The 25,089-nt window shown below is 44.3% G+C and overlaps 1 long non-coding RNA gene across 1 annotated transcript in view; it reads left to right on the top strand.

The window, feature by feature from the left end:
- Nucleotides 1–9,843: 9,843 nt before the first annotated feature.
- The window catches only part of LOC140396565 (uncharacterized), a 49,296-nt gene continuing 34,050 nt past the window's right edge, over nucleotides 9,844–25,089 (top strand). Inside the window, exon 1 of the long non-coding RNA XR_011936571.1 lies at nucleotides 9,844–9,979. This is a non-coding gene — a long non-coding RNA (uncharacterized lncRNA). The remainder of the gene's footprint in view (nucleotides 9,980–25,089) is intronic.

Raw genomic sequence — 25,089 nt, 5'->3', positions numbered from 1 at the left:
ATATAATCTGTGTATTGTGGTAAACTGCCACTGTATTATATGTAATGTGGTAAACCACTGCCTGCTGGCTCCACCTCCCCTCGGGCTCGGTATAAAGGTGGCTAGTCTCCGCCGCTGCCTCAGTTCGGGATCCGAGGCCAGGAAGCTTTCTGTTTAGTTTATTAAAGCCTCAGTTACGTCCACCACTCGTCGTGTGTTCGTTGATGGCGTATCAATAGTCTCAAGATGAGGGCTAGACCATTCAGGAGAGATGTTAGGAAGCACTTTGTCACGCAAAGGGTGGTAGAGGTTTGGAAGCTAGAACAGTTGTTAATTTTAAATGTGAGATAGATCGATTTTTGTTAAGCAAAGATATTAAAGGATATGGGCCAAAGGCAAGTATGTGGAGTTAGCTCACAGATCAGCCATGATCTCATTGAATGGCGGGACAGGCTCATGGACCAAGTAACTCACTTCCTGACTCCCCAAAGCCTGTTCACTATCTACAAGGCACAAGTCAGGAGTGTGGTGGAATACTCTCCACTTGCCTGGATAAGTGCAGCTTCAATGACACTCAAGTAGCTCAACACCATCACTGCAAAGCAACCCGTTTCATTGGTACCCCATTCACTCCCTCCATGAGCGACACACAGTGGCAGCACTGTGCACTATCTACAAGATGTTCTGCAGTAACTCACCAAGGTTCCTTCAATAGCACCTTCCAAAACCACAACCTTTACCACCTAGAAGGACAAGGAGAGCAGCTGCATGGGAACTTCACCAGCTGCATGTTCCCCTCCAGGTCACCCACCATCCTAACTCAGAACTATATCTTTACAGACTAATTCTTTCTCCAGAAAAGATTTTCCATTTTGAAAAAGAGAACAGAAATTTATTTAAAATTGTGATTTTTTTCAAACTTTAAAAAATCACCAGCAATGAAGGAAATCAAAACGGATTATGCAATTTAAAAATAGGTGCCTTGTGAAAGGGTTTGATCATTTTAAGATTTGCACTAGCTACTGATGTTTCTATGCCCACTTGTGCAACAAACCAGTTATTACAATCTATCTTATTTCTTTTTTGACATTTGTGTAGCATTCAAAATTAATTACCACAGCACGGTAGCATTGTGGATAGCACAATTGCTTCACAGCTCCAGGGTCGCAGGTTCGATTCCGGCTTGGGTCACTGTCTGTGCGGAGTCTGCACATCCTCCCCTTGTGTGCGTGGGTTTCCTCCGGGTGCTCCGGTTTCCTCCCACAGTCCAAAGATGTGCAGGTTAGGTGGATTGGCCATGATAAATTGCCCTTAGTGTCCAAAATTGCCCTTGGTGTTGGGTGGAGGTGTTGAGTTTGAGTAGGGTGTTCTTTCCAAGAGCCGGTGCAGACTTAAAGGGCCGAATGGCCTCCTTTTCCACTGTAAAATTCAATGATAATCTATGATTAATCTAGGACAAAGGTTCGGCACAACATCGTGGGCCGAAGGGCCTGTTCTGTGTTGTATTTTCTATGTTCTATATTGCCAATTTTTCTCTGTCGCTGGGTAAAAGTCCTGGAGCTCCCTAACAGCACTGTGGGTGTACCTACACCACATGGATTGCAACGGTTTAAGAAGGCAGCTCACCAACACCTTCTCAAGGGCAATTAGAGATGGGCAATAAATGCTGGCCTAGGCAGGGAAGCCCACATTCCAGGAAAGAATAATGAAAAATAACAGCTGAGCCTGTGTCCTTAAAGTGATGTGGGACAGCAGCCAAACAATAATAAATTGAAAAGCAAAGCAAATGAAGTTTTGTTAAGTTTACAGTTGAACTGGCAAAAAAAACCTTGCAGCTACTGTTTGAAACTTGAAATGTTCTTGTATTCATTCATCACTACTAACATTGCCCTCTCTCTGTGCCTCGGTGCATTGCATGGAGTAATACTCAATCCAAAACCCTAAATACAGCAAGATGAAATGATGAACTGTCTCTTCTGTTTGCTGTCCAAGTGCCGTAAAGTCAGGCAGAAACACCTGTCGTAAAATACACAACATCAGCCACAAAGCCCTGCCTAGTCAGGCTGAGAAACAGACTTGGAGTTGGAACAACTGCTGTTCTGTTTCAACAAATTGAAATGTACCATCCTGCAGCAAAGTGAACAAATCTGCAGCAGCGTGTGTCAGCACTGGCCAGACTGCCACTGGTGAGAGTGCAGCCAACAACTGCCAGCAAGACTTTCACCACAGGGCCACACCTTTATTGGCTCAGTTACTCTTCAATCAGCGTCGCAAAACCAACCAGATCCAGAGCTAGAGGGGGTTCTGCTGGCTGTACCCTTGATTCTGCAAAACAAATGAATCAGTAAGTCAGGGCCCCGGCCCATTGCAGAGAGGGTAAGAAAGTAGAATTAATTTGGACAGGTTCAACAGTACATCCTTAATAGGTCCCTGAAGCTCCCAAATCTTTGCCAATGTAAGAATATGTGATGCCAGCAATTAAAGACCTGCATTCACGTTGTTAAAGAAGTGTTGATTTTAATCTGGGCTCTCCTGCCGTATTATTCTGGAACCATGCGAACCTGGGACTCTCGCTTACATAAAAATATAAATATAAATTTGCTTATCGTCACAAGTAGGCTTCAATGAAGTTACTGTGAAAAGCCCCTAGTCGCCACAATCCGGCACCTGTTCGGGGAGGCTGGTACGGGAATTGAACCGTGCTGCTGGCCTGCCTTGGTCTGCTCTCAAAGTCAGCGATTTAGCCCAGTGAGCTAAACCAGCCCCTTAAAAAGGTAGTTATGATAAAACAAATTGCCCAGTAAATAGAACCCCACTGAGTTGTGAATGCTGATTGAGGCGCTTTATCACTGTTCGGGTGATCTTGCTAGTGCTTGATCAATGGACAATAACAAATGTTAGGTCCGACGATGGACTTCTAAAAAATCATTCATTTCTAGTTTGGGCCAGTTGGGCTAGAGGGAATAGCAAACAGTTACTGTGCTGCCTGCATAAATAATTGATTCCCTTTCTAATATTTCCCAAAGTAATAGGTTATTTTCAACAAATGTTTTTAAATATATATTTTTTATTACATTTTTTCCATTTTATACATAACACAAAATAATACAAAACAACGAAACAGAATAGAATACACACGTACAACACCCAAAGCATAACTTAAACTCTCCCAAAACCTAACCTCTCTCCCCACAGCAACTAACGGTGACCAGCTCCTTGAAATACACAATAAATAGTTGCCATCTCCGGTAAAACCCCTTGATTGCTCCCCTCATGGCTTACTTGACTTTCTCGAGGTATAGGGGGCGGGATTCTCCCTTCCAAAGGCAGAGTGTGGACGCCGTCGTAAAAACTGTGAAGTTTAACGACGGCGTCATCGGACTGCTATGTGTAGCGATCCTCTGCCCTACAGGAGGCCAGTACGGCACTGGAGCGACCCACGCCTCTCCAGTTGCCGATACCAGTGTCAAATGGGTGACGCGGGTCTGTGCATGCGCACTGCAACTGGGATGAATGCCGCATGCACACTGCGACCAGCGGCATTGCGCGCATGTGCGGTAGCTCCCTTCTCCGCGCCATACCCGATGCAACATGGCGTAGGGCTACAGGGGCTGGCGCGGAACAAAAGAGGCCCTCACCATGAGAGGCAGGCCCGCCAATCGGTAGGCCCGGATCGCGGGCCAGGCCATGGTGGAGGCCCTCCCTGGGGTTGGACACCCCCCTCCCCCTTCCCCCCACCAGGCCGCCCCTGACAGGATGGATGCTGAGGTCCCGCCGGGTAAGACCAGCTGTGAACGGCGCCAGCGGGACTCGGGCTTTTTTGGGCGGCCACTCTGCGCATCCCGGGCGGAGAATCGCTCGGGGGGGCCGTGTAGAGCACCGCACCGCGGTCACCGGCGAATCGGCATCGGTGCGGCGACGCGCGTATCGCGCCCAGCCCGGCGATTCTCCGACCCGGTGTGGGCTGAGAGAATCCCACCAAGGAACTCCATCAGATCTCCTGCCAAACTGAGGCACTGGGCGATGACTTCCAGACCAGCAGCAATCGCCTCTGGGTAATCAGCAAGGCGAAGGCCAGGCCATCGGCCCCCGTGTCCATCTGCAGCTCCGGCGAGTCTGACCCCAAATATGGCCACTAAAGTACAGCGTTCCAGTTCAATTTTCAGAATCGCCGACATGGTGCTGAAGAAGGAGATCCAGAAACCCACAAGCTTGGGGCAAGACCGGAACATGTGCGTGTGGTTAGCCGGACCCCCTGAACAGCCTCACACTTTTCTTCCACCCCTGCAAAGAAATGACTCGTTCTGGTCCTAGCCAGGTGCGCTGTTATACCACGCCTTGCACACGAGGATGTGGCGTTCATCCTCCGCGGGGCCTCGCTCCACATCTTGTCATCTAATATGGGTTTTTCAATTAATGTTAACGTTGCAAATTATCATAGATTATCATAGAATTTACGGTGCAGAAGGAGGCCATTCAGCCCATCGAGTCACACCGGCTCTTGGAAATAGCACCCTACCCAAGGTCAACACCTCCACCCTATCCCCATAACCCAGTAACCCCACCCAACACGAAGGGCAATTTTGGCCACTATGGGCAATTTATCATGGCCAATCCACCTAACCTGCACATCTTTGGACTGTGGGAGGAAACCGCAGCACCCGGAGGAAACCCACGTACACACGGGGAGAACGTGCAGACTCCGCACAGACAGTGACCCAAGCCGGAATCGAACCTGGGACCCTGGAGCTGTGAAGCAATTGTGCTATCCACAATGCTACCGTGCTGCGGTGATTAATTTTGAATGCTACACAAATGTCAAAAAAGAAATAAGATAGATTGTAATAACTGGTTTGTTGCACAAGTGGGCATAGAAACATCAGTAGCTAGTGCAAATCTTAAAATGATCAAACCCTTTCACAAGGCACCTATTTTAAAATTGCATAATCCGTTTTGATTTCCTTCATTGCTGGTGATTTTTTAAAGTTTGAAAAAAATCACAATAATTTTAAATAAATTTCTGTTCTCTTTTTCAAAATGGAAAATCTTTTCTGAAGAAAGAATTAGTCAGTTCACACCAGCCCTTTCTGCAGACAGAGTTGGTTCTCACAGTGGCCGTTTTGGTGAGAATTAGTTGGATATTTCAGGAGAGTTATCTGGGGCGGGATTCTCCGTAATCGGCGCGATGTCCGCCGACCGGCGTCAAAAACGGCGCGAATCAGTCCGGCATTGCGCCGCCCTAAAGGTGCCAAATCCTCCGCATCTTGAGGGGTCGAGCCCTAACCTTGAGGGGCTAGGCCCGCGCCGGACTGATTTCCGCCCCGCCAGCTGGCGGGAAAGGCCTTTGGTGCCCCGCCAGCTGGCGCGAAACTGACTTTGCCGGGCGGTGCTCACGGCATCCCCGCGCATGCGCAGTGGAGGGGGTCTCTTCCGCCTCCGCCATAGTGGAGATCATGGCGAAGGCGGAAGGAAAAGAGTGCCCCCACGACACAGGCCCGCCCGCGGATCGGTGGGCCCCGATCGCGGGCCAGGCCACCGTGGGGGCACCCCACGGGGCCAGATCACCCCGCGCCAGACCCCGGCGATTCTCCGACCCGGCGGGGGGTCGGAGAATCCCACCCCAGATTCTGAACCTTTCCTGCACAGCCTGAAATGGTTCTCCTGTAACCTGATTCATCCAGGCGTCCTGCCAGGTCAGAAACACAGTCTTCCTGGAGAAAAATGGGGTGGAAAGTGAGTGGGTCAGTCAAAGCAAAACTGCAGGGTCCTTATGCCTCTGAAGCATTTCAGTGGGATCAGATCCAATCGCCACCTGTTACCGGGCAGAGCACCCCCTTTTCGGGCAATTCATTGGCCATCAGCCAAAGCAGTCAAACCGAGTGATCATTAATCACTCCTGCCACTGAAACCCTCTGCTTGCATTAAAGACACAGGCCAGGGCTTCCTTCTGCTTGAATTAAAGTGGCCGGCTGCCTTAAAGGCACATGCCCCCAAATCATTAATGGATCAAAAATGTAACGGCAAAAATAAAAGAAAGGGGGAATAAGGGAATAATCAGGAACAAACAGGAAGGGCCCTTCCAGGAGGACTGAAACAAATTGTAAGAGGACATCAACAAACATTCAGACTGGACAAAGTATTGGTGAATGAAGTTCAACACAGGCAAATGTGAGTTAATATAATTTGGAAGGAGATCAAATTTTTCTTGGAAGGCACAAGACGAGGAAGGGTAGAGGAGCAAAGGGATCTCGGAGTGAAAATACACCTAACATTAAAAGTTGCATCACAGGTTAGCAAGATTATAAGAAATGAAAACCGGGATAGAATTGAAAGGTAGGGATGTTGTACTAAACCTGTAGCAAACACTGGTTAGACCACATTACATAGCAGCCTGGTCACTGTATTATGAGAAGAATATATTCTCCGGCCTCGTTGCACTGTCGCTCGAGCAAGACGAGGCCGGTGAATAGTGGGAGAGGCGGAAAATGAGAACTACGTGGGTACCTAACAGTTTGCGGTGCAACCGGCCGACTCCCGTGGCTGAAATCAAGGTCTCGCCATAGCGTCGTGAGCAACCAATTATCACTACTAAAACCCTATTTCCATACAATTAACGGGAGCCATCCCATATCCAATGACCTCCCGTAATTCAGCAGCTTCCCCAGCAAGTGGTCACGCGAGCTCCGATTAGTACTCTTTTTTAGAGACGTGAACCTGGTGGGTGGGCTGCTGCTGAGGAGGTGAGTAGCCACTTTGCTCTCAGGCAGAGAGCCCTGAGGCACTGGACATGCTGCCCCAGTGCTCAGGGGGTGGGGCGGGGGGTGGGTGGGTGGGCGTGATTGAGCTCTGCCAGCCCTGGTGGCTTCCCATTGGCTGTACCATGGTGTTGAGGTCCTTGGCGATGCTCCTCGGTCATTGGGCCATTCTCTGTACTGACTCAGCAATGCCCACCTGCTACTGGGGCAAGCTCCGCAGTGCCTCGGCCGTTCCCATCTCAGAGCGTGATATGTCCCGCAGAACCTCATCAAGGTCAGCCTGGTACTGGGTCACGTCCCCCAGCGAGTCGGACAGTCTGCCGCGGCCCTCAGCCATGGCCATTATCACTTGCGCCATGCATTGGACACCATCACTCATGCTACCGACATCGTGCACCAGGCTCTCCACTGTGGCCATCACCCTAGCAGTATTGGCCTCGGTGCCACGTATTGCCAGCGACATCTCCTGCGCCCGTAGCCTCTGGGACTCCTCCAATCAGCTATGCACCTGCTGGAGTGATGCTGACATCGCCTTCGGGGCCGGTTTAGCACAGTTGGCTAAACAGCTGACTTGTAATGCAGAATAAGGCCAGCAGCGCGGGTTCAATTCCCGTACCGGCCTCCCTGAACAGGCGCCGGAATGTGGCAGCTGGGGCTTGTCACAGTAACTTCATTGAAACCGAATTGTGACAATAAGCGATTATTATTATTATTCTGAATGTCCCGGCTGCTCCCTAACGTCTTCATCAGTCCTGGGTAAACCTTTCTGGAGAACCGCGTCCATAGAGGCAATGGAGAAATGCAGAGAAGATTTACAAGGAGGTTACCAGAAAGGAGTGGGTATTCATACCGGAAAAATGTTTCTCAGGCTGTAACTCTTCTGTCTTGGGGAAAAGAAAATGGCTGAGGAATGACCTAATAATGTCTTTAAAATTATGAAAAGTTCAGATAGAGTGGATACAGAGAGAATGATTCCTCTTGTGAAGAAGAGAATACAGCCCATCAATGTAAGTCAATCACTAGGAAATCCAATAGGGAATTCAAGATACTTCAGCCAAAGATGTTAAAAATGTGGAACTCATTATCACAAAATGGTTGAAGAAAATAGTACAGTTGCATTTAAGGGGAATCTAAACAAGCAAATGAGAGAAAAATGAATAGATGCTTCCGATGGTAGATTTAGGTGAGAAAAGAAATGCGGAGGCCCGAGTGGAGCATTATTTCCAGCATGGACTGTGTGGGCTGAATTGCCTGATACAATAATTGTAGTAAAAATTTCACACTTGTTTAAGTCCCCACTGTCATAGAATCCCTACAATGTAGAAGGAGGCCATTTGGCCCATTGGATCTGCGTCAACGCTCCGAAAGAGCATTCTACCGAGGTCTTCTTCCCCCACACATCTCGCTCTATCCCCACAACCCCATCTAATCAACACATCTTTGGACTGTGGGAGGAAACCAGAGGGCTAAATGAGCACAGGGCTAAATCGCTGGCTTTGAAAGCAGACCAAGACAGGCCAGCAGCATGGTTCAATTCCCGTATCAGCCTTCCTGAACAGGGGCCGGAATGTGGCGACTAGGGGCTTTTCATTTGAAGCCTACTTGTGACAATAAGCAATTTTCATTTCATTTCATTTCAGATACTGGGAGAAAGTGCAAACCCCATACAGACAGTTACCCAAGGTCAGGATCGAATCCGGGTCCCTGACCGTGATGCAGCACTGCTAACCACTGTGCCGCCCCATGTGTCTTGAGCAAAGTCTTCATGCTACTGAATCAAATGCTTTGTCAAGATCTGAAAGACCATCTTCCGAAAGATTTTGGGCAGTCTGTTTGTTAGTCAAGGAATTTCTGTTTCTCCCCGTTGTTGAAATCTGAATGAAAATGACATCAAATGAAATGAAAACCGCTTATTGTCACAAGTAGGCTTCAAATGAAGTTACTGTGAAAAGCCCCTAGTCGCCACATTCTGGCGCCTGTTCGGGGAGGCTGGTACGGGATAAACAGATAAATCTGTTTATCTATTCTCACAATTGCAAATATTAATTTGCTTAATTATTCACTTCTAAATTGGAGTTTTAACTATGTTAACTGGAATGATGTTGGCAATTGACAAAATGAAACAAATCAGAAACCTTAGAAGGTTGAAATAAGCAGAACAGTTCAACATCACATCAGTAATTGTAGGAGGTAGAATAACCAAGGCAAAGATTTGGGAATTGTCGATTTACATGATGATGATGATGATGTGGAAGCTCGTGACTAGGGCATATCTGGAAATCACAGACCTGCTATTATCCCTTCCAATTAGCAGCTTGGTTCTGAACTTGCAAAGAGCCACTCCCACCAACCGTGGGGCTGAATCAACAGGAATTTGAATCTGTTAGCCATCTGCTCATGAGGTAGGCACTGCACCTCCTGTCCAAGTAGTACTTTTAAATAGAATTGATGCGGAATTTGTTGAATTCCTAAACAAAGACAGACGTCTCAGCTGTTTATGGAATTTGGATATTTAAGGAAGACATTAATGCTTTATACATTCAGCTGTTGTGTTTATCACCACCTGTTCTATGTTCTATGTTCGTATATATTAACATATAAAATCAAAATTTTAGCTTTAAAATAAGTTTTCTACCCATGATACAACTAATGTAAATACCACCAAAGGAAAAGTAAATGGAAAGGATCATGTAACAGATTTCTCTTTAAGTTAATTCTTGTTTTAACTCACTTTCGTAATCTTTGACCAAAATCACTTAATTGATTACCACAGTTGTGACTGTCATCTGCTTGTTGGAACACTTTAGGGTTATAGGTTGAATGTAAGTGCTACATTTAAGGACCAACAGGAGCAACCTTATGGCTTTAAGGTGACAGAGACAAACTGGACTTTAAGAGCAGAAATTGGATCTGGGTGTGCCTGTTTTCGCATTGTAAAATGGGTGCCAGAGGGCCAGTTTCAGGGAGCAAGATCCAATGCCTATTGGCATAGGCAGCTGCCCAGGCACCTGTGGCATCCGTCTGAAACAGGTGTTAGGCCCTTTACAAATGCAAATAAGGGACCTAATGTCTTTTCATGATCCCTGAAGTAAATAGCTCTTCTCACAAATCTTAATGTGGAGATGCCGGCGCTGGACTGGGGTGAGATCAGTAAGAAGTTTTACAACACCAGGTTAAAGTCCAACAGGTTTGTTTCGATGTCACTAGCTTTCAGAGGGCTGCTCCTTCCTCAGGTGAATGAAGAGGTATGTTCCAGAAACATATATATAGACAGATTCAAAGATGCCAGGCAATGCTTGGAATGCGAGCATTAGCAGGTGATTAAATCTTTACAGATCCAGAGATGGGGTAACCCCAGGTTAAAGAGGTGTGAATTGTGTCAAGCCAGGACAGTTGGTAGGATTTCGCAGGCCAGATGGTGGGGGATGAATGTAATGCGACATGAATCCCAGGTCCCGGTTGAGGCCGCACTCATGTGTGCGGAACTTGGCTATAAGCTTCTGCTCGGCGATTCTGCGTTGTCGCGCGTCCTGAAGGCCGCCTTGGAGAACGCTTACCCGGAGATCAGAAGCAGTCGTAGAAATCTAAGTAGTCAGTGAAACTAAATTGTGGTTTTAAAAAAAAGAATGTTCCTGTGGAATTAGCCGCAGAAGTGCTTCTCCTGGTTCCATTGCACTCAAAAGCCTGCTGCAGGCCTGATGAGCTGCCTCCCAGTTTCCTTTCATCCCATCCCTCTTACCTGAAGGCTAAAGCCAGCAAGTTGCAACCCTTACAGTGGGTATTATCAAATTATTATACTAAGGTTTGAGGCACAATTTTGGACAAACCTCAGGTCTCCGGGTTGAGACGTGCAATGTTTGTGTTGCTTTTGTTTAAATGCTTGCGAAGGAAAAATGTCCAATTTTTACTAAATATTTTTTCACCATGTTGAATACTGGGTCAACCAAATGTGTTTCATTGTTTATTAAGTCTCTCAAGCCATTGTGACTTATTTTTAAGTATTTTATCACAATTGCATTTCCTATATTCACACACACATGCATACATGAAATAGATTTCCTTTAGATTTTCTTACAGAAGGCAGCAAGTGATATACTGCTATATCTATGTATTTATTGTATTTTGTAATCTTGGTCCTCTTTGAAATGATTTGCACTCAACCGATTCTCTGCACTTTGATTTAGCAGCTGTAACCCTATCATTAGCTCATAACAGAGTGGCCATAGATCAAAAGGACTTTTGAAGTTCACTTAATATGTATATGTGCACTCCACGTTAAAGTAATTTCTGATGGCTCTCTGCTGTAAAGGTGCATGTGTAAACAGGATCATTGTACTAAGCACAACATAGTATCATGTGACGATCATACTGAGAGGCTATTACCAGTCGGGCTTCCTCTGTCCAAATGAATTAAAGTAATATTTTACATTAACTCATTCGTGTCTAGAGATATGTTTCAGAATTATTTGTATTGAGCACAAAAATTAAGGCTGATACTCCAGTGTATTCAAGGGAGCGTTGTACTGTCAGAGCTGCTGTCTTCTGTATGAGATGCTAAACTGAGACCACGTCTGCCTTCTCAGGTGGATGGAAAAGATTCTATGGTACTACCTTGTAGAAGAACAGGAGGGTTAACCACAATGTCTTAGCCAATATTTATCCATCAATCAACATAATAAAAACAGATTATCTGGTCATTCGCACATTGCTGTTCTTGGGGATTTGCTGGGTACAAAATTGGCTACTGCATTTCCTACCTTACAACAATGACTACACTTCAAAAGTACTTCATTGGCTGTTAAATTCTTTGAGAAGTCAATGGATGTTAAATGCCCTGTAAATGCAAGTCTTTCTGTTCTGAAGAAGGTAATAGTTGATATTGTCATTATTGTTGAACAGCACAACTTTGGGAAATAGCAAGGGACATGACAGAGAACGAGTAAAGAATTCTTGATTAGATTAGCAATTAATATCTCACCAATTCATGCAGATCATTAGTTATTAATTCACACCCAACTGTTGAAAAGTATTTTGTTAGTAGATTGTGAATAGTCAAAATATTAACAATGTAACATCATCTCTACTAATTTAATAGGAAAATGTCCAGTTCCAATTTAATTGTAAAATAAAACAAAAGTAAACTACCATGGAATGCTGGAAACCTGAAATTAAAGCAGAAACTGTTTAGGTCAGAAGTACTTAGCTGGACGGGCAACATTGGTGGAAGGAGAAACAGTTAACGTTTAAGGTTGATGACCTTTATTTAGAGCTGGAAAAGTTTTGAGGTGTAACAGTTTTTAACAAGCACAGAGGCAGAGAGAAGTCAGGTGGAAGGTTGGGAAATGATGGGGGTTGGGGGAGATCTAAAGGAAAGGTCTGTCTCAGGAAAAAGGAAGGCAGGAGGATTAAATCTCAAAAAGAATGAAAGTGCAAGGCAAAAGGAGATAAGAAATAACAAAGGAGATAATAAGCATGTTATGGACAAAGAAATAGGCAAGTTACAAAGAAAGGTTTTGAATTGGCGGAGAGCGGATTTTAGTAAATTAAGGCAGGATCTTGCCAAGGTAGACTGGGAAGAGCTACTTGTGGGGAAATCTACAGAAGAGTTATGGGGGTAGGGGAGAGGGGGGAGGCGGAGTTCAAAAAGGAAATGGGGAGAGTATAGGCCCAACATGTTCCCTCTAGGGCAATAGGAAAGAGTAACAAGCCCAGAGAACCATGGATCACCAGGTTAAGATGAGAAGGAAAAGAAAGGCTTTTAGCAAGTACAAGGGGAGCAACTCAACGGAGGCGTTAGTGGAGTACAGAAAGTGCAGGATGAAGCTTAAGAAATCAATTAGGGGAGCAAAGAGGGGATATGATAAAGCTCTGGCCAGTCAAAGCAGGGAAAATCCCAAGGTATTATATGAGGATATCAGTGGAAAGAGGGTAACCAGGGAAAGAGTAGGGACTAAGGGGGAAATCTGTGGGTGGAGTCAGAGCACATTTGTAGGGTGTTGAATGAATACTTGCCATCTTTCTTGATCCAAGAAAATGAGGATGCAGGTATAGAATTTGGGGAGAGAGACTGAGGTTCTTGAGCAAATTGACATAGGGAGTGACAAGTTATTGGAGGTGTTCGCAGGCTTAAAAGTGAACAAATCTCCAGGTTCAGATGTATTGTGGCCCAGGCTGCTGAGGGAGCTGAGGGAGGAGATTGCAGTGGTTCTGACACACATTTTTAATTCCTCTCTAGCCATGGGGGAGAACAGCTAATGTGGTTCCATATTTAAGAAGGGTTGTAGAGAAAAACCAGTTAACTACAGACTAGGGAGTCTCAGATCAGTGTTAGGGAAACTATTCTGAAGGAGAGAAGATTTGATCAGCATGGCTTTGTCAGAGGGAGGTCATGCCCAACTTAATTGATTGCAATTTTGGAGGAAGTGACCAGGTGTGCAGATGAGGGTAGTGCAGTTGATGCTGTTCATATGGATTTCAGCGAAGCCTTTGACATGGTCTCACATGGGAGACTTACAAAGAAGGTAAATGCACATGGATACAGGGTAATTTGATAAGGTGGATTCAAAATTGGCTTAGTTTCAGGAGACAAAGGGTCATGACAGATGGTTACTTTCGCAACTGGAAGTCCAGTGTGTATCACAGGGATCTGTGTTGGGTCCCTATTATTCATCATTTATATGAAGAACATAGATTACTATTTGGGAGAAGGATCAGTAAGTTTGCAGACGACACCAAGATTGGCCGGATGGTTAACAGTGAGGCTGAGTGAGGTATGTAAAGAGAAAATGATTGATAAAAACTAATTGTTATGGGCCAAGATTTAGAGAACCCAAAGTGTATCATGGAGTTCCCCTGACCCACAACTTATACTAGATTGTGGTATGGGGAGTACACGGCCCACTCTACAGGTGTGGTACAGCAGAAGTGGAAAAGTATTTTTTAAAGCAAAACAATGTTTATTCTATGAACTCAAGTTAACCTTTTTAAAACGTTCAGTGAACATCTTAGCAACCATTAATTCAAGTACAACCCCCAAAGACTACAACACTACGTAAACCTTTAAGCTTTCCTTTTTAACATCCATACGACTTAAAAACAACCTTTATCAGAAGCACATCAGGTTAAAGTCACTACTGGAAACATTTATAGTTCTGAATTCACCAAATGATCAAGAGATAGTCTTTTGATGGCAGAGAGAACAGCAGTACACCTGCACACTGAAAACGAAACTAAAACACACCCTGCAGCCTGCTCAAGAACGAAAGTATAAAGCTGATAGACAGCCCAGCTCCACCCACTCTCTGACATCACTGCAGTAATAAACACCCATTTCTTAAAGGTACTCTCACTACAGATATTTATATACACACCCATTTATAAACACCCATTTTTTAAAGGTACTCTCACATGACACCTCCCCCCAAGAAAAAAACCCCCATCAACTTCAAGATGGTTTCATTTTTCACCTTTTCGCTATCCTTTAAGAAATGCACACAGTAAATATACTTTTTCGTTTCAAAAAACAACACACGCAAACAGGTATAATAATATAGTCCATTTTTTTCCTTTTTTCTTCCAACTGGAATCCTTCTCGATTGACAGTCTCTTTGAGCAAGAAGGTCTCTGCACGATCCGTCCATTTCTCTATACCTCGGCATTTCTCTTTAAAGTCAGATACTTTAGTTCAATATGATCACAGAGTCCCTTGTAATTCTCCAACACAGGAACATTGGTTATCACAGCTTTCAGGCAGTCAAATGCCTGTTGAAAGTCCGCTGTCCATTGAAATTTTCTACGTTTCTTCAGCAAGTCCATCAGTGGAGTAATCACGCTACAAAACCTTTGCACAAATGTTCGATCAAATCCACTAATACAAGAAATCTCATTATTTCCCTTTGTCTCGAGGGTATTGAAAACTCCTCAAGGAAAGTGACTTGAGCTTTTCCAAATTCACTTTTGGCTTGGTTTATCACCAAACCCGCCTCCTGAAGTCGATCAAATATCTCCATCAGATGTTTTAAATGTTCTTTCCATGTCTGGCTGAAAATGACCAGATCGTCGATGTATACCGCACAATTGGGTAATCCTGAAACGACTTTGTTAGTTAACCGTTGAAATGTGGCTGGGTCGTTTTTCATGCCAAATGGCATAACTTTGAAATGGTATATACCATCTGGAGTCACAAAAGCTGAAATCTCCTTCATCCTTTCGGATAAAGATACCTGCCAGTAACCTTTAAGTAAATCCAGTTTGGAAATAAAAGCTAATTGTCCCACTTTCTCAATGCAATCCTCCAAACGTAGGATAGGATAAGAGTCCGTTCTTGTAACTGCATTAACCTTTTTATAGTTCACACACAACCATTGGGTAACGTCTGGTTTAGGTACCATCACTATGGGTGAGCTCCATTGGCTGCAACCCACTTCAATTGTGCCATTTTTAAGCATACTCACAATCTCTTTGTTAACCTGTGCCAATTTTAAAGGGTTAAGTCTATATGGATGTTGTTTGATTGGAACAGCATTTGGCACATCTACATCATGTATAGCCATTTTAGTACTTCCCAATTTATCTCCACAAACTTACCCATGTGACATCAATAACTCTTTCAGGTCAGTCCGTTTTTCCTCTGGAAGGTAACTCAACAATTTATCCCAATTTTTAAGAACATCCTCATTTTCCAATTTAATTTGAGGTATGTCAAATTCACAGTCATCTGGATTTGGTTCGTCACTTTGAGTTAGAATCATTAAAACCTCCTCCTTTTTCCCTTTCAAAGTACCTTTTAAGCATATTCACATGACACATTCGGTGAGTGTTCCTTCTATCTGGTGTTTTTACCACATAATTCACCTTTCAATCTGATAAGACCCACAAAATCTTGCTTTTACAGGTTCACCTACCACTGGTAACAACACTAAAACTTTATCTCCACTGGCAAAATTACAAACTTTGGATTTCTTGTCCGCTACCCGTTTCATCACATTTTGTGCAACTTGTAAATGTTGTCTAGCCAATTCACCTGCTCTATTTGATTGTTCCCTTAAATTTGACATGTAATCCAATAATGTAATTTCTGATTTCTCACTCACCAATTTTTCCTCAATCAATTTAAGTGGTTCTCTTACCTCATGACCAAAAATTAGTTCAAAATGACTAAATTTGGTTGACTCATTAGGTGCATCCCTAATTGCAAACAGTACGAATGAAATTCCTTTATCCCAATCCTCTGGATAATCGTGACAATAAGCCCTCAACATTGTCTTTAATGTCTGATGCCACCTTTCTAATGCTCCCTGCTATTCTGGATGGTACGCAGTTGATTTAAATTGTTTTATTCCTAAGTTATCCATAACTTCTTTGAATAACCTTGAGGTAAAATTTGATCCTTGATCCGATTGTATTTCTGTGAGTAGTCCATATCTAGTAAGGAATTTAAGTAACTCCTCCACAATCTTTTTAGCTGTAATATTACGGACTGGAATGGCCTCTGGAAACCTAGTAGTCACATCCATTATCGTCAAAAGATATTGATTCCCACTTTTCGTTTTAGGAAGCGGTCCTACGCAACCCTTGTAAAAGGTTCCTCAAATGCTGGAATGGGTAATAAGGCCGCTGGTTTTATCACTGCTTGAGGTTTCCCTATCACTTGACATGTGTGAAATGATTGACAAAATTGAACTACATCTTTATGTAGTTCAGGCCAATAAAAATGTTTCTGGATTTTAGCTTGAGTTTCCCTTATTCCCAAATGACCTCCCACTGGTACCTCATGTGCAACTCGCAACACCTCCTTTCTATACCCTACCGGCAATACTACTTGATGAACTTCTGCCCACTTTTCATCCGCCTGCATCTGTAAAGGTCTCCATTTTCTCATCAAGACATCACTTTTACGGTAATAACACACTGGTATACACTCAGATTCCTCTTCCGTGTATGCTTTCTGATACATCCGTTTTATTTCCATATCTTTTTGTTGTAACTCCGCCAATTTTCCTGAACTAAAAATATCCGCCTCATCCTTCGCTTGTTCTTGTTCTTTTTCAACCATCTGATCAAAAATCGTTCCTGATAATTGCACTTCAACTTCATCTTCATTCTTTGAATTCTCCTCTTGTCTTAACCTGTGACTTTGTGACCTTGTTACTACACAATCCAGAAAAATCCCAGGATATTCGTCCTTCAACACTTCAGTTGTCAGATTTTCCACTGGCTTATCAACCACAGTAGGCTTCACTCCCACCTGCGATCCAGCTATATCATTCCCAAGATGAACTGTATTCCTGGACAAGATAGTTTCTCTATTACACCTACTACCACTTCACCATTCTTCAGTGGACTTTCCAACCTTCCCTTATATAATGGAACACTACTCCTCTCACCCTGAAATCCACATATTACCACCTTTTCTGGCAACATTCTTCCCAAACTACATAACTCCTCATCTCTTACCATTGAGGATTGACTAGTTCCTTAAAATTGTGACTTCTTTACCTGCTCCTCCTGAGTAAACTTTATCCACACAAGTAAATTCTTTAAAGAGATCTGGCACCTTCTTATCAATCACCTCTTGAACAGGCTGTACAATCTTTTGCACCTCCTTCGCTTCACTTGGGCTTTCCTTTACCACTTTAACAAACCCCACTGTCTTATCCTGTTTTACCACATCAGCCTTCCCAGTGCTTTTCTTCAACCACCAACACTGTGACTTTACATGGCCTAGTTTATTACAGTGAAAACATTTGAAACTTTTCATTTCTTTTCCATCCTCTTGGATTTCTTTTTAAATCAAAGGTAAACTCTCTTTATTGTCTCCCATCAGATCACCTTTACCTTTACCACTTGAGTATTTCTCATGGCCCCAGTTTCTACCTCTCACCGGCTGAAACTGATGTCGGAAACCAAACTTTGATTTATGAACTAACTCATAATCATCTGCCATTTCTGCTGCTAATCTCGCCGTTTTAACCCTCTGCTTTTCCACATGAATTCTCACTACATCAGGAATTGAATTTTTAAACTCCTCCAAAAGTATAATTTCTCTGAGAGCTTCATACGGTTGGTCTATTTTCAAAGCCCTTATCCACCAATCAAAATTACTCTGTTCAAACTCCATGTATGTTTGACCAAATCCTTTCCTTAAATTTCTGAACCTTTGTCTGTAAGCTTCAGGCACTAGCTCATATGCACCTAAGATGGATTTTTTCACCTCCTCATACGTCCCAGATACCTCCTCCGGTAGTGATGCAAACACTTCACTAGCTCTACCTACCAGCTTTGTTTGAATCAGTAATACCCACATGTCCTGTGGCCATTTCATTTGTTTAGCCACCTTCGCAAATGAAATGAAAAAGGCTTCCACCTCTTTCTCGTCAAACCTTGGCCATGCTTGGACATATTTAAATAGATTCCCACCAAGCCTTCGACTTTGACGCTCTTTCTCACTATCCTCATCACTATCCACCAACTGTACGTTTCCCTTTACGTCTGCCAATTTTAACTGATTGTCATGTTTCATGGCCATTTCCTGAAGTTCAAACTCTCTCTCTTTATCTTTTTCCCTAATCTGTATCTCCCTTTCTCTTTATTTTTGTTCTGCTAGGGCTATTCTTTCTGTTTTCCTTTCTTCTCTCTCTCTATCTTTCTCTTTCTTTATCCTTTCTCTCTCTTCCGCTTTCTTTTTCCTCTCTCTCTCTTTCGTATTCAAGCTGCTTTAATTCTTTCTCATGTTCCATTTGTTTAATTTGCAACTGAATTTTTGCTATTTCCAATGAGTCAAACTGTCTCTCAGGTACCTTTAAATGCTTAGCCACTGCCATAATTACCTCATCTTTTCGCATTTTGTCAGGTAATGTTAACTGCAATGTTTTTGCCAAATCTAACAGTCTACTTTTAGTCTCTGTCTGTAAGGTACTGCGTGTGACCGTCTCCACCCCCAAAAACATCTGAGCCTCTGAAAGAGCCATTGTCCACAACACACACCCTACTTAAACTAAAATACCACACCTGAAAAGCACCCACAATATGCTCACCCCTCACTGTCTTTAAGTTCACTAAGCCAATCCAATAGATAGACTTTTATCTCCCTCGAGCCCCCAATTTGTTATGGGCCAGGGTTTAGAAAACCCCAAAGTGTATCATGGAGTTCACCTGACTTTTACTAGATTGTTGTATGGGGAGCACACGGCCCACTCGACAGGTGTGGTGGAGCAGAAATGGAAAAGTATTTTTTAAAGCAAAACAATGTTTATTCTATGAACTCAAGTTAACCTTTTTAAAACATACAGTGAACATCTTAGCAACCATTAATTCAAATACAACCCCCAAAGACTACAACATTAACTTTATCAGAAGCACATCAGGTTAAAGTCACAACTGAAAACATTTATAATTCTGAATTCACCAAATGATCAAGAGATAGTCTTTTAATGGCAGAGAGAACAGCAGTACACCTGCTTGGTCTGGCTTCAGCTCCAACACTGAAAACGAAACTAAAACACCCTGCAGCCTGCTCAAAAACGAAAGTAAAAAGTTGACAGACAGCCCAGCTCCATCACTCTCTGACATCAATGGTTAGGGGAATAGATAGGAGATTCAGTGGTCGCGAGCAAGACTCCCGGAAGGTATGTTGCCTCCCGGGTGCCAGGGTCAGGGATGTCTCGGATCGTGTCTTCAGGATCCTTAAGGGGGAGGGCGAGCAGCCAGAAGTCGTGGTGCACATTGGTACCAACGACATAGGTAGGAAAAGGGGTGTGGAGGTAATAAACAAGTTCAGGGAGTTAGGCTGGAAGTTAAAAGCCAGGACAGACAGAGTTGTCATCTCTGGTTTGTTGCCGGTGCCACGTGATAGCGAGGCTAGGAATAGGGAGAGAGTGCAGTTGAACACGTGGCTGCAGGAATGGTGTAGGAGGGAGGGCTTCAGGTATTTGGATAATTGGAGCGCATTCTGGGGAAGGTGGGACCTGTACAAGCAGGACGGGTTGCATCTGAACCAGAGGGGCACCAATATCCTGGGAGGGAGGTTTTCTAGTACTCTTCGGGAGGGTTTAAACTAATTTGGCAGGGGAATGGGAACCGGATTTGTAGTCCAGCAACTAAGGTAGCCGATATTCAGGACGCCAAAGCGTGTAATGAGGCAGTGGGGAAGGGAACACTGACAAAGGAGAGTACTTGCAGGCACGGAGATGGGTTGAAGTGTGTATACTTCAACGCAAGAAGCATCAGGAATAAGGTGGGTGAACTTAAGGCATGGATCGGTACTTGGGACTACGATGTGGTGGCCATCACGGAAACTTGGATAGAAGAGGGGCAGAAATGGTTGTTGGAGGTCCCTGGTTATAGATGTGTCAATAAGATTAGGGAGGGTGGTAAAAGAGGTGGGGGCGTGGCATTGTTAATTAGAGATAGTATAACAGCTGCAGAAAGGCAGTTCGAGGAGTATCACCCTGATGAGGTAGTATGGGTTGAAGTCAGAAATAGGAAAGGAGCAGTCACCTCGTTAGGAGTTTTCTATAGGCCCCCCAATAGTAGCAGAGATGTGGAGGAACAGATTGGGAAACATATTTTGGAAAGGTGCAGAAGTCACAGGGTAGTAGTCATGGGTGACTTTAACTTCCCAAATATTGAGTGGAAACTCTTTAGATCAAATAGTTTGGATAGGGTGGTGTTTGTGCAGTGTGTCCAGGAAGCTTTTCTAACACAGTATGTAGATTGTCCGACCAGAGGAGGGGCAATATTGGATTTAGTACTTGGTAATGAACCAGGGCAAGTGATAGATTTGTTAGTGGGGGAGCATTTTGGAGATAGTGACCACAATTCTGTGACTTTCACTTTAGTAATGGAGAGGGATAGGTGCGTGCAACAGGGCAAGGTTTACAATTGGGGGAAGGGTAAATACGATGTTGTCAGACAAGAATTGAAGTGCATAAGTTGGGAACATAGGCTGTCAGGGAAGGACACAAGTGAAATGTGGAACTTGTTCAAGGAACAGGTACTACGTGTCCTTGATATGTATGTCCCTGTCAGGCAGGGAAGAGATGGTCGAGTGAGGGAACCATGGTTGACAAGAGAGGTTGAATGTCTTGTTAAGAGGAAAAAGGAGACTTATGTAAGGCTGAGGAAACAAGGTTCAGACAGGGCATTGGAGGGATACAAGACAGCCAGGAGGGAACTGAAGAAAGGGATTAGGAGAGCTAAGAGAGGGCATGAACAATCTTTGGCGGGTAGGATCAGGGAAAACCCCAAGGCCTTTTACACATATGTGAGAAATATGAGAATGACTAGAGCGAGGGTAGGTCCGATCAAGGACAGTAGCGGGAGATTGTGTATTGAGTCTGAAGAGATAGGAGAGGTCTTGAACGAGTACTTTTCTTCTGTATTTACAAATGAGAGGGGCGATATTGTTGGAGAGGACAGTGTGAAACAGACTGGTAAGCTCGAGGAAATACTTGTTAGGAAGGAAGATGTGTTGGGCATTTTGAAAAACTTGAGGATAGACAAGTCCCCCGGGCCTGACGGGATATATCCAAGGATTCTATGGGAAGCAACAGATGAAATTGCAGAGCCGTTGGCAATTATCTTTTCGTCCTCACTGTCAACAGGGGTGGTACCAGGGGATTGGAGAGTGGCGAATGTCGTGCCCCTGTTCAAAAAAGGGACTAGGGATAACCCTGGGAATTACAGGCCAGTTAGTCTTACTTCGGTGGTAGGCAAAGTAATGGAAAGGGTACTGAAGGATAGGATTTCTGAGCATCTGGAAAGACACTGCTTGATTAGGGATAGTCAGCACGGATTTGTGAGGGGTAGGTCTTGCCTTACAAATCTTATTGAATTCTTTGAGGAGGTGACCAAGCATATGGATGAAGGTAAAGCAGTGTATGTAGTGTACATGGATTTTAGTAAGGCATTTGATAAGGTTCCCCATGGTAGGCTTCTGCAGAAAGTAAGGAGGCATGGGATAGTGGGAAATTTGGCCAGTTGGATAACGAACTGGCTAACCGATAGAAGTCAGAGAGTGGTGGTGGATGGCAAATATTCAGCCTGGATCCCAGTTACCAGTGGCGTACCACAGGGATCAGTTCTGGGTCCTCTGCTGTTTGTGATTTTCATTAATGACTTGGATGAAGGAGTTGAAGGGTGGGTCAGTAAATTTGCAGACGATACGAAGATTGGTGGAGTTGTGGATAGTAAGGAGGGCTGTTGTCGACTGCAAAGAGACATAGATAGGATGCAGAGCTGGGCTGAGAAGTGGCAGATGGAGTTTAACCCTGAAAAGTGTGAGGTTGTCCATTTCGGAAGGACAAATATGAATGCGGAATACAGGGTTAACGGTAGAGTTCTTGGCAATGTGGAGGAGCAGAGAGATCTTGGGGTCTATGTTCATACATCTTTGAAAGTTGCCACTCAAGTGGATAGAGCTGTGAAGAAGGCCTATGGTGTGCTCGCGTTCATTAACAGAGGGATTGAATTTAAGAGGCGTGAGGTGATGATGCAGCTGTACAAAACTTTGGTAAGGCCACATTTGGAGTACTGTGTACAGTTCTGGTCACCTCATTTTAGGAAGGATGTGGAAGCTTTGGAAAAAGTGCAAAGAAGATTTACCAGGATATTACCTGGAATGGAGAGTAGGTCTTACGAGGAAAGGTTGAGGGTGCTAGGCCTTTTCTCATTAGAACGGAGAAGGATGAGGGGCGACTTGATCGAGGTTTATAAGATGTTCAGGGGAATAGATAGAGTAGACAGTCAGAGACTTTTTCCCTGGGTGGAACAAACCATTACAAGGGGACATAAATTTAAGGTGAAAGGTGGAAGACATAGGAGGGATATCAGAGGTAGGTTCTTTACCCAGAGAGTAGTGGGGCATGGAATGCACTGCCTGTGGAAGTAGTTGAGTCGGAAACATTAGGGACCTTCAAGCAGCTATTGGATAGGTACATGGATTACGGTAAAATGATATAGTGTAGATTTATTTGTTCTTAAGGGCAGCACAGTAGCATTGTGGATAGCACAATTGCTTCACAGCTCCAGGGTCCCAGGTTCGATTCCGGCTTGGGTCACTGTCTGTGCGGAGTCTGCACGTCCTCCCCGTGTCTGCGTGGGTTTCCTCCGGGTGCTCCGGTTTCCTCCCACAGTCCAAAGATGTGCAGGGTAGGTGGATTGGCCATGATAAATTGCCCTTAGTGTCCAAAATTGCCCTTGGTGTTGGGTGGAGGTGTTGAGTTTGGGCGGGGTGCTCTTTCCAAGAGCCGGTGCAGACTCAGGGGGCCGAATGGCCTCCTTCTGCACTGTAAATTCAATGATAATCTATGATTAATCTAGGACAAAGGTTCGGCACAACATTTTGGGCCGAAGGGCCTGTTCTGTGCTTTATTTTCTATGTTCTATGTTCTATCACTGCAATAGTAAACACCCATTTCTTAAAGGTACTCTCACTACAGATATTTATATACACACCCATTAATAAACACCCATTTCTTAAAGGTACTCTCACATGACATAATGTAGGTCCCTTACAGGCATAAATTATAATATTTTTCCTAAAAAAAAGAGTTCTCAAAAATATGTTATTAATTTGTGACAGATAAAATATTCTAGCAGGACCAAGGAGTGCATTGATCTTGAAGTGTAATTTCACCAACAGTGCCATTTTTGATCTCAATGTTCCACCTAATTTCATCCCTTAAACTTGCACAGCTGGACGTGTGTCCAGCAGCAGGAAGGCCACCCCATGTGCACTATTTAAATAACTCATCAACTACTTTCAGGTTAGTTGCTGGTTGATTTGTGTTAGTTCTTTCTGAGGCAGGAGAAATGTTTGGGGATTTTTACTGCTGCTTAAAGTTAATGAAGATTCCACGTGATGAAGGCTATGGTTCTCACATCTCACCACTGACATCACTTGCTGCCATTCGTGGGTGCTGTAGTTTTTATCCCCCTTGGCCTGACAGGGAGAATGAGCAGAGGTATCACAGCAAAGGACACACCACTCAAAGAAGGGCAAGAAGGAGAGGGAAAAGGGTGTTCAGCGGGAGACCATTTCTGTCCAGGAACATATGGGAGCAATTCTCTTATCTCAACCTCAGTCTCTTATCGCAATCTCAGTGAGGAGCAGTGTGTGTGACGTCCTTGACTCATTAAAGAGGTGCTCACCAAAATCTACCACCTGTCACATGCAAACCTACAGCCTCATTCTCTCTTTCTAGTAAGAAGCAGATGGAGCAAGCAAGCAGTTTTGCCATTATAGCAGGGTACAATTGTGTGCATGTATGCTGTTTTGTGGGCAGCACATGTAAATTCAGAGCTGCATTGCAACCACAATGTATTCCACTCCTTCAATGTCTAGCTGGTTAGGGGCAGCACGGTGGCGCAGTGGGTTAGCCCCGCTGCCTCACGGCGCCGAGGTCCCAGGTTCGATCCTGGCTCTGGGTCACTATCCGTGTGGAGTTTGCACATTCTCCCCGTGTTTGCGTGGGTTTCGCCCCACAACCCAAAAATGTGTAGGGTAGGTGGATTGGCCACGTTAAATTGCCCCTTAATTGGAAAAAAAATAATTGGGCACTCTAAATTTATTTTTAATAAATAAAATGTCCAGCTGGTTATGCAACCAAACCAGGGCATCAAGCAGGTCAGCATCCGCTCTCCTCGAAGCAGTCATGGTGCCTCTGTTCTGTGCCAGTCTGCTGCACCATCAGCATTTGAGCCTCAATTTTGGTGACAACATAAGCACCTAACTCATGGCTCCATGCAAAATGTGGGCCGCATGGGTGAACCAAGAGATCTGCAGCCACATGGAAACATGTCACTGAACAGCCCATTATGCAATTTTCTGCTGCTTGGACCATTCGAGAGGCTTTCTGGAGGATTCGTGCAGTACTCAGCAGGGCATGTATCATGATTCATTGTGGCCTGCGGTATCCTGCACATGTGTGTCAGGCATGTAGCTGAGGAGAAAGAGGAAGAAAAGGAGCGGGGAGGAGAAGCAGGGCCAGGTTGCGGCTGATCAACTCACCCAACTATGGTATCAATTAGCACAGCCCCAATTTCCCGTTAAGCAACAGTGCAACACCTTTCCTTCTCTTCGATACTGACTATCGCAGCATCCTCTTTGCCACAAAGCTGACACAGAAACCACCACAAAACAAATATTCCAAACCTTAACTTTATTAATCAAAACATCCAATATTTTCTATAAACGTCTATTAACACGTTCCTTTGGTGCTTGACCTCCATGTGGATTTGCCTTTCCAGTGCTATTCCAGTGACTGCAGCATGGCTGTTGGAAGGCTGTTTACTTTCAGTGGGTGAGGCAGCGATGACCTTGTACACGTATGGCCCGAGAAGACCTTGCTTTGGA

This window comes from Scyliorhinus torazame, chromosome 19 (assembly GCF_047496885.1).
Source record: "Scyliorhinus torazame isolate Kashiwa2021f chromosome 19, sScyTor2.1, whole genome shotgun sequence".
Classification (NCBI taxonomy): domain Eukaryota; kingdom Metazoa; phylum Chordata; class Chondrichthyes; order Carcharhiniformes; family Scyliorhinidae; genus Scyliorhinus; species Scyliorhinus torazame.
Note: the sequence above shows the minus strand (reverse complement) of the source record. Positions and strands in the feature narration are given on the sequence as shown.